This window comes from Chiloscyllium plagiosum, unplaced genomic scaffold, assembly GCF_037043375.1.
Source record: "Chiloscyllium plagiosum isolate Xiang-an unplaced genomic scaffold, Cpla_swu_hap1 HiC_scaffold_48, whole genome shotgun sequence".
Taxonomy (NCBI): Eukaryota; Metazoa; Chordata; class Chondrichthyes; order Orectolobiformes; family Hemiscylliidae; genus Chiloscyllium; species Chiloscyllium plagiosum.
In genome coordinates this window covers 48114421-48126760 of record NW_028270186.1, presented here as the reverse complement: position 1 = coordinate 48126760, position 12340 = coordinate 48114421, and the positions used below count along the sequence as shown (strand labels likewise).

Below are 12340 nucleotides of genomic sequence, written 5' to 3'. Positions count from 1 at the left end.
CTGAAGTTCATCCCACCCAGACCCATTCCCCTCCCTATTACTCTCCATTTCCCCGGACTAATGCACATCCCTGAAAACTACGGGAAATTTAGCTGGGCCAATTCACCGAACTTGCACATCTTTGGACTACAGGAGATAGGGGTTAAAGAGTAAATAATAGGGAGGGGACAGAGTGCAAAGAGAGACAGGAACATTTGGAAAGACAAAGGAGTGAATAACGATCTGGTGGGAGGGTGGAAAGCTGTTAGTGGAGGAGACAGGAACCTGGTAGCATCTGAGTGGCTGTGGTGGAAATGGTGACTGATCAGTTACATTGTGGCTGCAAAAAGGTCCCGGAGCTTCAAGTTGCCTGTCACTTTAACACACAAGACTGTTCCCTGTCCAACATCTCTGTCTCATGCTTACTGCGGTGTTCCAGTGAAGCTTGGTACAAGCTGGCAGAACTCTCTAGAACATATCAAATGGTCTCCTATTTCAAGGACTGCAATTTCCCCTCCCATGTGGTCAACAATGCCCTCCAGTGTATCTCCTCCCCTTCCTACACCACTGCCCTTGAACCCCACCCTTCCAACCCCAACAAGGATGGGATCCCCCCCACTCCTCACCTTCCACCCAGATACAACACATCAACATCCTCTTCCATTTCCACCACCTACAATCAGACCCCACCAGAGATATGTTTCCCTCCCCTCCCCTTTCAGCATTCCACAGAGACCATTCCCTCTGTGACTTCCTCGTTAGGTCCAAGCTCCCCACCAACCCATCCTCCACTCCCAGCACCTTCGCTTGCCACTGCATGTGGTGTAAAACCTGTGCCCACACCTCCCCCTCACCTCCATCCAAGGCAGCAAAGGATCCTCCCACATCCAGCAGAGAATTCCTTGCCCACCCAAACACCTCAACTATTGTGTCGTTTGCTCTCAACGTGGTCTCCTCTACACTGGGGAGTCAGGACGCCAACTTGTGGAATATTTCAGGGAATATTTCTGGGACACATGCACCAACCAACCCCACCACCCTGTGGCCGACCACTTCAGCTACATCCCCTCCGCCGCCACGCTGCCAAGGACATGCAAGTCCTGGGTGTCCTCCACCCCCAAATCCAAGCCACCCGATGCCTGGAGGAAGAACACCTCATCCTCGACCTTGGGACCTTTCAACCACACGGTTTCCTCATCTCCTCTCCCCCACCTTATCACAGATTCAACCCTCCAACTCGGCACTGGCCTCCTGAACTGTCCCACCTGTCCATCTTCCTTCCCAATTATCCATTCCACCCTCTCACCACTACCCCATCTACATCTACCTAGTCTCTTCGTAGCTCCCTTCCCCCCCAACCCCAAACACCCCTCCCTATTTATCTCTCAGCCCTCTTCTCCCACCTCCCACATTTCTGATGAAGTGCTTACATGCCCAATATGTCAATTCTCCTGCTCCTTGGATGCTGCCTGACCTTCTGTACTTTTCCAGCACCACAAGCTGGAAGAACAACACCTCATCTCCCAGTCGGGGACCCTACAATCCTCTGGCTTCAACATCAAATTCAATAATTTTAGGTCCTGAACTCTCCCACGTCCTAGTGTCTTTGCCCCTTACCCCACACACCAGGCCTTGTTATTACATAGCCTGGCATTACACATTACCTATGGTTAGCCACTAACAGTCCCCATAAACAGCTATTCACCCTCCCCCTCAGATCATTATCCACTCTTTTTGTCCAATTGTTCTTATCTCTCTCTTTGGACTCTATTCCCCCCCTATCATTTACTCCTTAACCCCTACCTTCTGCATAAAAAACAACATTTCTTCTCAGTAGCATCAGTTCCTGAGGATGTGTCACCGAATCCAAATTGCGAACCGATTTCACTTCACAGATGCTGCCAGATCTGCTGAGCTTTTCCAGTACTTTCAGTTGTTATGTGTGATTTACAGCATCCACGGTTCTTTCAATTTACCCGGAGTATCTAATTCAGGTCCAGCAGACTGAAACAGTGTTTATCAACCTTCCCAGTCCACACCACCTCCATCTCTCTCCCAGTCTCTGCTGTCTCTCCCACTCCTTCACATTCAGTTCCCCCTCACAGTGACACTGCGCCTGCAAAGCTGATGGTCATGTGTTGGCCTGCTGGACCCACCCCTCATTCACTCCCATTGGCTGGAGGATCACGCCAACTCTCCTATTGGTCTGAAGCTGTGTCAGTCAGCCAGGCCCCATTGTGACCTGAGTGGTGGGATCCTCCCAGGTGCATCAGAGGCTGAGGGGTGACCTCACAGAGGTTTATAAAATCAGGAGGGGCATGGGTAGGAAAAATAGACAAGGTCGCTTCCCTGGGGTGGGGGAGTCCAGAATGAGAGAGCATAGGTTTAACATGAGAGGGGAAGAATTTAAAATGGATCAGAGGGGCAATTTTTTTTCCCACCGAGGTTGGTGCGTGTATGGAATCTTCTGTCGGGAAGTGGAGGATGTTGGTACAATTATACCATTTGGCATCTGGATGGGTATATGAATAGGAAGGGTGCATGTGCCAAGTGTTGGCAAATGGGACTTAGATTAGGTTGGGATATCTGGTCAGCATGGACCAGTTTAACCAAAGGGTGTATTTTCATGCTGTACACCTCTACGGCTCTGCCCTGTGATGAGCTTCATCATTCACAGTGAATGAGGCAGCATCACAGAGCACAGGGGCTGGGAGCTATTCAGCCCATTGGGGCTGTACTCTCTCCCTCTGGAGATCGTGCCAGTCAGTTCCAACTCACCTCCCACTTGGACATAGCCTTCCAAATCCTTCCTTAAAAAGTTAAATTTCAAATTTGTTTTGACAATAGCTACTGAATCTGCATTCAGCTGTCTTTCAAACTGTTCCAGATGCTCAGAACTTAGTGAGTAAAATAATCTTCACATTTTTAACCTGCATTATTTGCCAGTTACCTGAATGTAGTTACTAAAAATTGTGACGTTAAAAATTTCTCACTCTGTCTCTCTGTAAATGAAATACCCTGGAAACAAATCAACTCCTGGTCGAAATCACTGCTTATCCTTCTCAGCTCCAAGGAGAATTGTCTGACCTTCTGCTAACTCTCCATAAAAGAGAAACCCATCTTAATTTTAATTTATTAGTGTCGTAGAGATGTACAACACAGAAACAGACCCTTCAGTCCAAATTGTCCATGCCGACCAGATATCCTAAATTAATCTCATCCCATATGCCAGCACTTGGCCCATAACCTTCTAAACCTTTCCCAATCACATATCCAATGAGATGCATTTTAAATGTTGTAACTATACCAGCCTCCACACTTTCTCTGGCAGCTTATTCCATACACATATCACGTTCAGCTTGAAACTTTGCCCCTAATATCCCTTTTCAATCTTTTCCCTCACGCCTGTGCTTTCTAGTTTTGGACTCACCTAAACAGGAATAAGACCCTGGCTGTTTACCCTATCCATGCCCCTCACGATTTTATCAACCTCTATGGTCACCCCTCCGCATCCGATTCTCCAGTGAAAACAGCCTCAGTCTATTCAGCCTCTCCCTATAGCTCAATCGCTCAACCCTGGAAACATCTTTGCACATCTTTTCTGAATCCTTTCAAGTTTCACAATATCATTCCGATAGTGGGGAGACCAGGACTGAAAGCAGAATTCCAGAAGTGACTGAATCAATGTCCTGTACAGCCGCAAAATGACGTCACAACTCCTGTACTCAATGTACTGACTGATAAAGGCAAGAATACTAAACACCTTCTTCACTACCCTGCCTATCTATGATTCCACTTTCAAGGAACTATGAACCTGCACTCCAAGGTGTCTTTGTTCAGCAACACTGCCCAGGACCTTCCCATTAAGTGTAGAAGTCCGGCCCTGATTTGCTTTTCCAAAATGCAGAACCTCACATTTATCAAAATTAAACTTCATCTGCCACTCCTCAGCCCATTTGATCGGAGTCTCATTGTACTCTGAGGTAACTTTACTGTCCACTGCACCTCAAATTTTGGTGTCTACTGTAAACCTACTAACCATAGCTCCTATATTCACATGGAAATCATTGATATAAATGACAAAAAGCAGTGGACCCAGCACCCAGCCTGACAGCATTTTGCTCACCACAGGTTTCCAGTCCTAAAAGCACCCTCCACCAAGACACTGACTGCTCAGCAAGGTTAGAGCTCATGGAATACAGGGAGAACTAGCCAATTGGGATCCAAAACTGGCTCAAAGGCAGAAGACAGAGGGTGGTGGTGGAGGGTTGTTTTTCAGACTGGAGGCCTGTGACCAGTGGAGTGCCACAAGGGTCGGTGCTGGATCCACTACTTTTCGTCATTTATATGAATGACTTGGATGTGAACATAGCAGGCATAGTTAGTGAGATGACACCAAAGTTGGAGGTGTAGTGGACAGTGAAAACAATTACCTCAGAGTACAACGGGATCTTGATCAGATGAGTGAATGAGCTGAGGAGTGGCATTTGGGGAAATCAAATCTTAGCAGGACTTATACACTTAATGGTAAGGTCCTGAGGAGTGTTACTGAACAAAGAGATCTTGGAGTGCGGGTTCATAGCTCCTTGAAAGTGTAGCCACAGGTAGATAGGATAGTGAAGGCGGCATATGGTTAGAACATTAAGTATAGGAGTTGGGAGGTCATGTTGTGGCTGTACAGGGCATTGGTGAGGCCACTATTGGAATATTGCGTACAAATCTGGTCTCCTTCCTATCGGAAGGATGTTGTGAATCTTGAAAGGGTTCAGAAACCATTTACAATAAAGTTACCAGGATTGGAGGATTTGAGCTCAGCTGGGGGTTGAATAGATTTTGAATAGACTGGGGCTATTTTCCCTGGAGCGTCGGAAGCTGAGAGGTGAGCTTATAGAGGTATATAAAATCATGAGGGGCATGGATAGGATAAATAGACAAAGTCTCTTCCCTGGGGTGGTGGATCCCAGCACGAGAGGGCATAGGTTTAGGGTGAGAGGGGAAAGACTTTAAAGAGACTTGTGGGGCAACATTTTCACAGAGGGTGGTACGTGTATGGAATGAGCTGCCAGAGGAAGTGGTGGAGGTTGGACGAATGCAACATTTATAAGGCATCTTATTGCGTATATGAATAGGAAGGATAAGGGCCGGGTGCAGGCAGGTGGGACTACATTGCGTTGGGATATCTCGTCAGCATGTACTGGTTGGACCGAAGGGTCTCTGCTTCTGTGTTGTACATCTATGACTCTTTGATCTTCCAGCCAATTAGCTAGTTCCGCCTGTATTCTATGGTGTTGAACTTGCTAACCAGCCTGTTATGTGGAACCTTGTGTCTTTCTCAAGTCCAAGTTAATGACTTCCATGCACAAAGCCATGCTGACTATCCCTAATCTTTTCTTGCCTTTCCAATGACATGTAAATTCTGTCCCTGAGAATCTCTTCCAACAACTTGCCTGCCACTGACTTCAGGCTCACCGGTCTATAGTTCCTTGGCTTTTCCTTACTACCTTTCTCAAATAATGATTTGGAGATGCCAGTGTTGGACTGGGGTGTACAAAGTTAGAAATCACACAACACCAGGTTCTAGTCCAAACGGTTTAATTAGAAGCACACTTCCAAATAAACCTGTTTGACTATAACCTGGTGTGTGATTTTTAACTTTCTCAAATAATGGCATCCAACTTCCAGCACCTTGTCTGTGGCAATTGATGATACAAATATCTCAGCGAGGGGCCCAACAATCACTTCCCTGGCTTCCCACAAAGTTTTGGGATACACCTGCTCAGATTCCTGGGATTTATCCACCTTTCTGCTTTTTAAGACATCCAGTAGCTCCTCCACTGTAATGTGAACAATTGCCAAATTATCACTATTTATTTCTCCAAACTCTCTAGCTTCCATATCATTTTTCAGTAAAAACTGATGTGAAATACTTACAGAATCTCTCCCACCGCCTGCAGTTCCATAGACAGCCTTACTGATTTTTGAGGGTTGCTATTCTCTGCCTGGTTACTCTTTTGTCCAGCCATCCCTTTCCCTGGAAATAACCTCCCGCAAACAAATTTTGCAAGTTCTTACCTTGTGCCATCGCAATTGTCCAATTCAGAAGGCTACCTATTAGATCTGGTCTATTATTTTCTGTAACTATTTTAAAGCTAGTAGAATTATCAGAGAATCCAGACAGCGTGGAAGCGGGCCATTCAGCCCATCAGATCCACACTGAACATCAGAGCCTTCTACCCTACCCCTAAAAACGTTGCAATTCCAATGAGCAATCCACCTGGCCAGCACATCCCTGAACACTATGGGCAATTCAGCCTGGATAACCCACCCATCCTACACATCTTTGGACTGTGGGAGGAAACCAGAGCAACCAGACGAAACCCAAGCAGACAACCACAACAAGGTGATCATCCCTTTCTTATTTCCCAATTCTATCCAAGTAACTTCACTGGAAATACTCCCAATATCCTCCCTGAGCACAACCATAAAGGTATCCCTAATCCAAAACGCCATTCCGCCTCCTCTCGTCCCCCTTTCTATCCTTCCCATTGCACCCTAGAACATTAAGCTGCCAATCCTATCCATCACTGAGCCACGTTTCTGTAATATCCATGATATCCCAGTCCCATGTTCAAAACCATACCCTCAGCTCATCTGCCTTCCCTGACGGGCCTCTTGCACTGAAATAAATGCAGTGAAACTGCTCTGTCCCACCTCGTTCTGTGCCTTGCCCTTACCTGCCTTGACTGCCTAACTTCTCAACTGTACCAGCCTCAGACATACCTCTTCTCTCACTATCTCTTTAGGTTTACCCCCCACTCCCTCACTGGTTTAATGCCTCCTGAGTAGCACTAGCAAATCTCCCTGCCTGGATATTAGACACCTTCCAATTCAGGTACAATCCATCCTTCTTATGCACGTCAATTCTACCCCAGCAGAGATTCCAATGATCCAAACATGGCAATCCTTCTCCCCTGCACCAGATCCTTAGCCACACATTCATCTGCTCTATCCTGCTGTTCCTACTCTCACTAGCATGCGGCACAAAGAGTAATCCAGATATTACTACCCACGAAGACCTACTTTTTATCCTCCAGGATAATTTGCTATATTCTCTGGTCAGAACCTCATCCTTTCCTCTTCCGATGTCATTGGTACTAATGTATAATGAGCTCCCACTGATCATACTCCCTTTTGAGAATACTCTGCTCCCTCTCCGAGACATCCTTGTCCCTGGCACCAGGGAGGTACCACCCATTCTGATGTCTCACTGTCAGCTGCAGAAACGGCAGTCTGTGCCCTATACCAGAGAATCTCCTATCACCATCGATCACCAGGAACCTCATATACCTCTCATTACATTGGAGCCAGTCTCTGTACCAGTACCTTGCTTGTCAGTGCGATATGCCCCTGAGAGGGTGACCTCTGACGCTTTCCGAAACAGTGTACTTGTTTGAGATCAATTAGCCGGGCCCCATTGTGAGGTAAGTGGTGGGATCCTCTCTCTCTCTGCCCTGTGATGAGGTTCATCATTCACAGTGAATGGGGCAGTATCACAGAGCACAGGGGCTGGGGGCTATTCAGCCAATTGGGGCTGTACTCTCTCCCGCTGGAGATGCTGCAAATCTGTCCCAACTCCCCTCTCACTTGCCCAAAGCCCACTAAGTCTTTCCTTAAAAAGTAAAATTATAAATCTGTTTGAGAACACCTGCTGAATCTGTGTCCAGCTGCTGTTCAGCCTATTCCAGGTGCGCAGAACTTACTGAGTGAAATAATGTTCCCATTTTCACTCTGCGTTATTTGCCAGTTACCTGAAAGTAGTTATGAAAAATTGTGATCGTGCTCACAATTCCTCTCTCTCTGCAAATTAATTGTTTGGAAACAAATCTGCACCTGGTCAAAATCACTGCTTAACCGTCTCAGCTCAAAGGACAATTATCTGTGCTTCTGCTAGCTCTCCACAAAAGAGGAACGCATCTTAATTTATTAGTGTCATAGAGATGGACGGCACAGAAACAGACCTTCGGTCCAATTCTTTCATGCCGACTCGGAATCCTAAACTACTGGAGTCACATTTGCCAGCTATTGGGCCCTATCCCTCAAAACCCATCCCATTCACGGATGCCTTTCAAATGTTGTAATTGTATCAGTCTCCACTACTTCATCTGGCAGCTCATTCCACACACACACCACACTCAGCTTGAAAACGTTGCCCCTTAGATTCCTTTTAAATCTTTGCCCTCTCAACTTAAGCCCATGTGCTCTTGTTTTGGACCCACCTCACCTGGGGGGGGGGGAAAGATCCCAGCTGTTCACCGTATCCATGCCCCTCATGATTTATAAATCTCCATAAAGTCACCTCGGTCTTTGACTCTTCAGGGAAAATAGCCCCAGTCTCTCCCTGTAGCCCAAATCCTTCAACCCTGGCAATGTTTTTGCAAATCTTGTCTGACTCCTTTCAAATTTCATAACATCCTTCCCAGAACAGGGATATTCGAACTGAAAGCAGAATTCCTGAAATGGCTTAATCAATGTCCTGTGAAGCCACAATATGATGTCCCAGCTTCCATATTCAATGCATTGATTAATAAATATAAGCATACCATACACCACCTTCACTAGTCTGCCTACCTGCGACTCTACTTTCAAGGAACAATGAACCTGAACTCCAAGGTCTCTTTGTTCAGCAACACTCCCCAGGACTTTACCATTAAGTGCATAAGTCCTGTCCTGATTTGCCTTTCCAAAATACAACAGCTCACATATATCTAAATTGAACTCAGTCTGCCATTTTTCGTTCCAATGGCCCATCTGATCAAGATCCTGTTGTATTCTGAACTAACTTTCTACACTGCCCACTACCCCTCCAATTTTGGTGCCTTCTGACCATATCTCATATATTCACATCCAAGTCATTTATTGAAGGCCCCAATATCCATTGCTGCAGCACACTGCTGCTCACAGGCCTCCAGTCCACAAAACAACCCTACATCACCACTCTCTGTCTCCTACCTTCAAGCCAGTTTTGTATCTAAATGGCTCGTTCTCCCAGCATTCCATGTTATCTAACCTTGCTAACCAGTCTGCTTTGTGGAACCTTGTTCAATGCCCATGGAGACAACGTTCACAGGCTGCCATCATCAATTGTCTTTGTCACTTCTTCAAGAAAAAAAAATAAACTCAAGTTAGTGAGACACGATTTTGCACAAACAAAGCCACTTTAACTCTCCCTAATCATTTCCAAATAGACGTATATCCTGTCCCTCAGAATCCCTTCCAACAACCTTGCCTGCCACTGACTTCAGGCTCACTGTTCTCTTGTTCCATGGCCTTTCCTTACCACCTTTTTAAAAATAATGGCACCTCACCTGTCGCTATCAATGATACAAATATCTCAGGAGAGGCCCAACAATCTTAAAGGAGGACAGAGGGGGTTAGGGAGGATATTCCAGGGGTTTGTGTCCTTGGCAGCTCCAATCGTTGAGTGATGTAGGTGGGGGATAGCTGTCAACGGAGACAATTAGTGGTTAATCGTGGGTAGTGTGTAATGGCAGGCAATGTGATAACAATGTGTGTGAGTTAAGGGTTGGAGGGGTGGGGTTCAAGGGCAGTGGTGTCGCAAGTGGAGGAGATACACTGGAGGGCATTGGGGTTGACCACATGAGAGCGGAAATTGCAGTCCTTGAAATATGGTCCATTTGGTATGTTCTGGAGTGTTCTGCCAGCTTGCATCAAGCTTCACTGGAACACTGCACCTAAGCATGAGACAGATGTTGGCCAGGGAACACACTCGCGTGTTAAAGGGGCAGGCAACCGGGAGCTCAGGGTCTTTTTTGGCCTGAGAGGGAGCACAGAATGATCCAAATTGCACTTCATTTCTTTGTAGGAACTGTCAGATTTAGTCCCAATCACCCAATTCATAATGTTAACCTGTAAACTCCTTATGGACTCAAATCCTAGCACCTTTTTCAGGTGGAATGTTCCAGATTCTGATAACTCTGTTCATTGAGAAAAATGATCCCTTTTAAATCTTTTCCCTCTCATCTTAAGCCTGTGTCCTCTAGTTCTGAACCCACAGAACCCAGGAAAAAGTCCCTGACTGCTCACCTTATCCAGGTCCATCATGATTTTATAAACATTTATAAGGTCACCTCTCAGTCTCTAACTCTCCAGGGAAAATAGTCCCAGCCTATTCAGCATTTCCCAATAGCTCAACCCGTCCAACCCTGGCAAAGTTCTTGCCAACCTTTTCTGAAACCTTTGAAGTTTCACAACATCATTCCGAGAACAGGGAGATTGGAACTGAAAACAGAATCCCAGAAGAGCATTAATCAATGTCCTGTACAACCACAATATGACGTCACAACAGCTGCATTCAATGCATTGACCAATAACGGGGAGTGTACCAAACACTGCATTCACTACCCCGCCTACCTGTGACTCGACTTTCAAGGAACTATGAACCTGGACTCCAAGGTCTCTTTATTCAGCAACACTCCCCAGGACTTTACCATTAAGTGTCCAGGTCCTGCCCTGATTTGCCTTTCCGAAATCCAACAGCTCACATTTGTCTAAATTGAACTCCATCTGCCATTCCTTGCGTCATTGGCCCATCTGATCAAGATCCTGTTGAATTCTGAACTAACCTTCTTCACTGTCCACTATACCTCCAATTTTGGTGTCTTCTGTAAACCTACTGACCATACCTTACACATTCACATCCAAGTCAATTATTTAAGGACCCAATATCGATCCTTGCAACACACTGCTGCTCACAGGCCTCCAGTCCGCAAAGCAACCCTCCATCACCACCCTCTGTATCCTACCTTCAAGCCAGTTTTGTATCCAAATGGCTTGCTCTCCCTGCATGCCATGTTATCTAACCCTGCTAACCAGTCTGCTTTGTGGAACCTTGTTGAATGTCCATATAAACAACGTTCACCGCCTGGCTTAATCAATTTTCTTTGTCACTTCAAAACATTCAGTCCAGTTAGTGAGACATGATTGTGCACGTACAAAGCCACATCGACACTCCCTAATCATTCCTTATGTTTCCAAATAGATGGATATCCTGTCCCTCAGAAATCCTTCCAACAACTTGCCTGCCACTGACTTCAGGCTCACTGTTCTCTTGTTCCATGGCCTCTCCTTACCACCTTTTTAAAATAATGGCACCTCACCTGTCGCTATCAACGATACAAATACCTCAGGAGAGGCCCAACAATCACTTCTAGATTTCCAGAAAGTTTTGGGATACACCTGATCAGGTTCCAGGGCTTTATCAACCTTGATGTGATTTAAGACATCCAGTACCACCTCCTCTGTAACATGGACACTTTTCAAGTTATCTCTGTTTATTTCTCCAAACTCCCGAACTTCCATATCCTTCTCCAGTAAAAGATGGCAAGAAATAGTTGCATATCTTTCCCACTCCCTGTGGTTCCATAGACAGCCTTGTTGATCTTTAAGGGGTCCTATTCTCTGGTCGAGTTAATCTTTTGTCTGTGATATATTTGTTTAATCTCTTTGGATTCTACTTAAACCAGTGCCTGAAGCTATTCATGTCTTCTTTTTGCTCTCCTGATTTCCTTCAAGTATAAAAGCGTGATCCTGTACTCCCAATTCCTCTGCCTCTGCGATATCTGCTCACAGGAGGAGCAATTCCACCCCAGGACATCCCAGAAAGACCTCCGACTTCAAGGACCACAATTTCCCTCTCACTTGATCAACAATGCCCTCCAATGCATACCCTCCACTTCCTGCACCTCCACCTTTATCCCACCACTTCAACCACAATAAGATTATAACCTTGCAGTCTTCACCTTCCACTCCACTAATCTCCAGATACAGTGCATTAACCTCTGTTATTTCTGCTATCTGAAGTCGGATCCCACCACCACAGACATATTTCCCTCTCCACCCCTATCTGTGTTCCACGGAGACCATTCCCTCGGCAACACCCTTGTTAGGTCCACCCCCTCCCACCAACCCATGCTCCACACCCTTGACCCTCCCTTGCCGCCACGGGATATGTAAAACATGCGGCCACACCTCCTTCTGACCTCTGTCCAAGACACGAAAAGGATCTTTTCACATCAGGCAGAGATTTCTCCGCACATCCCAAAACCGCATCTACTGCATCTGGACACTATGGGAAATTTAACATGGTTCATCCAACTAACCTACACATCTTTGGACTGTGGGAGCAAACTGGAACACCCGAAGGAAACCCTCACAGACACTGGGGAGAACGTGCCAACTCCAACACAGAGTCGCCAGAGGCTGGAATCAAACCCAGGTCCCTGGTGCTGAGGAAGCAGCGCTAACCACTAAGCCACAATACTGTGGGATCTTTGGTGATGAT

The 12340-nt window shown here is 46.2% G+C and overlaps 1 long non-coding RNA gene across 9 annotated transcripts in view; it reads right to left on the bottom strand.

Annotated features, from left to right (window-relative positions):
• LOC148135915 (uncharacterized) overlaps positions 1-12340 on the bottom strand; it is a 53492-nt gene that overhangs the window by 17276 nt on the left and 23876 nt on the right. The window lies entirely within an intron of this gene.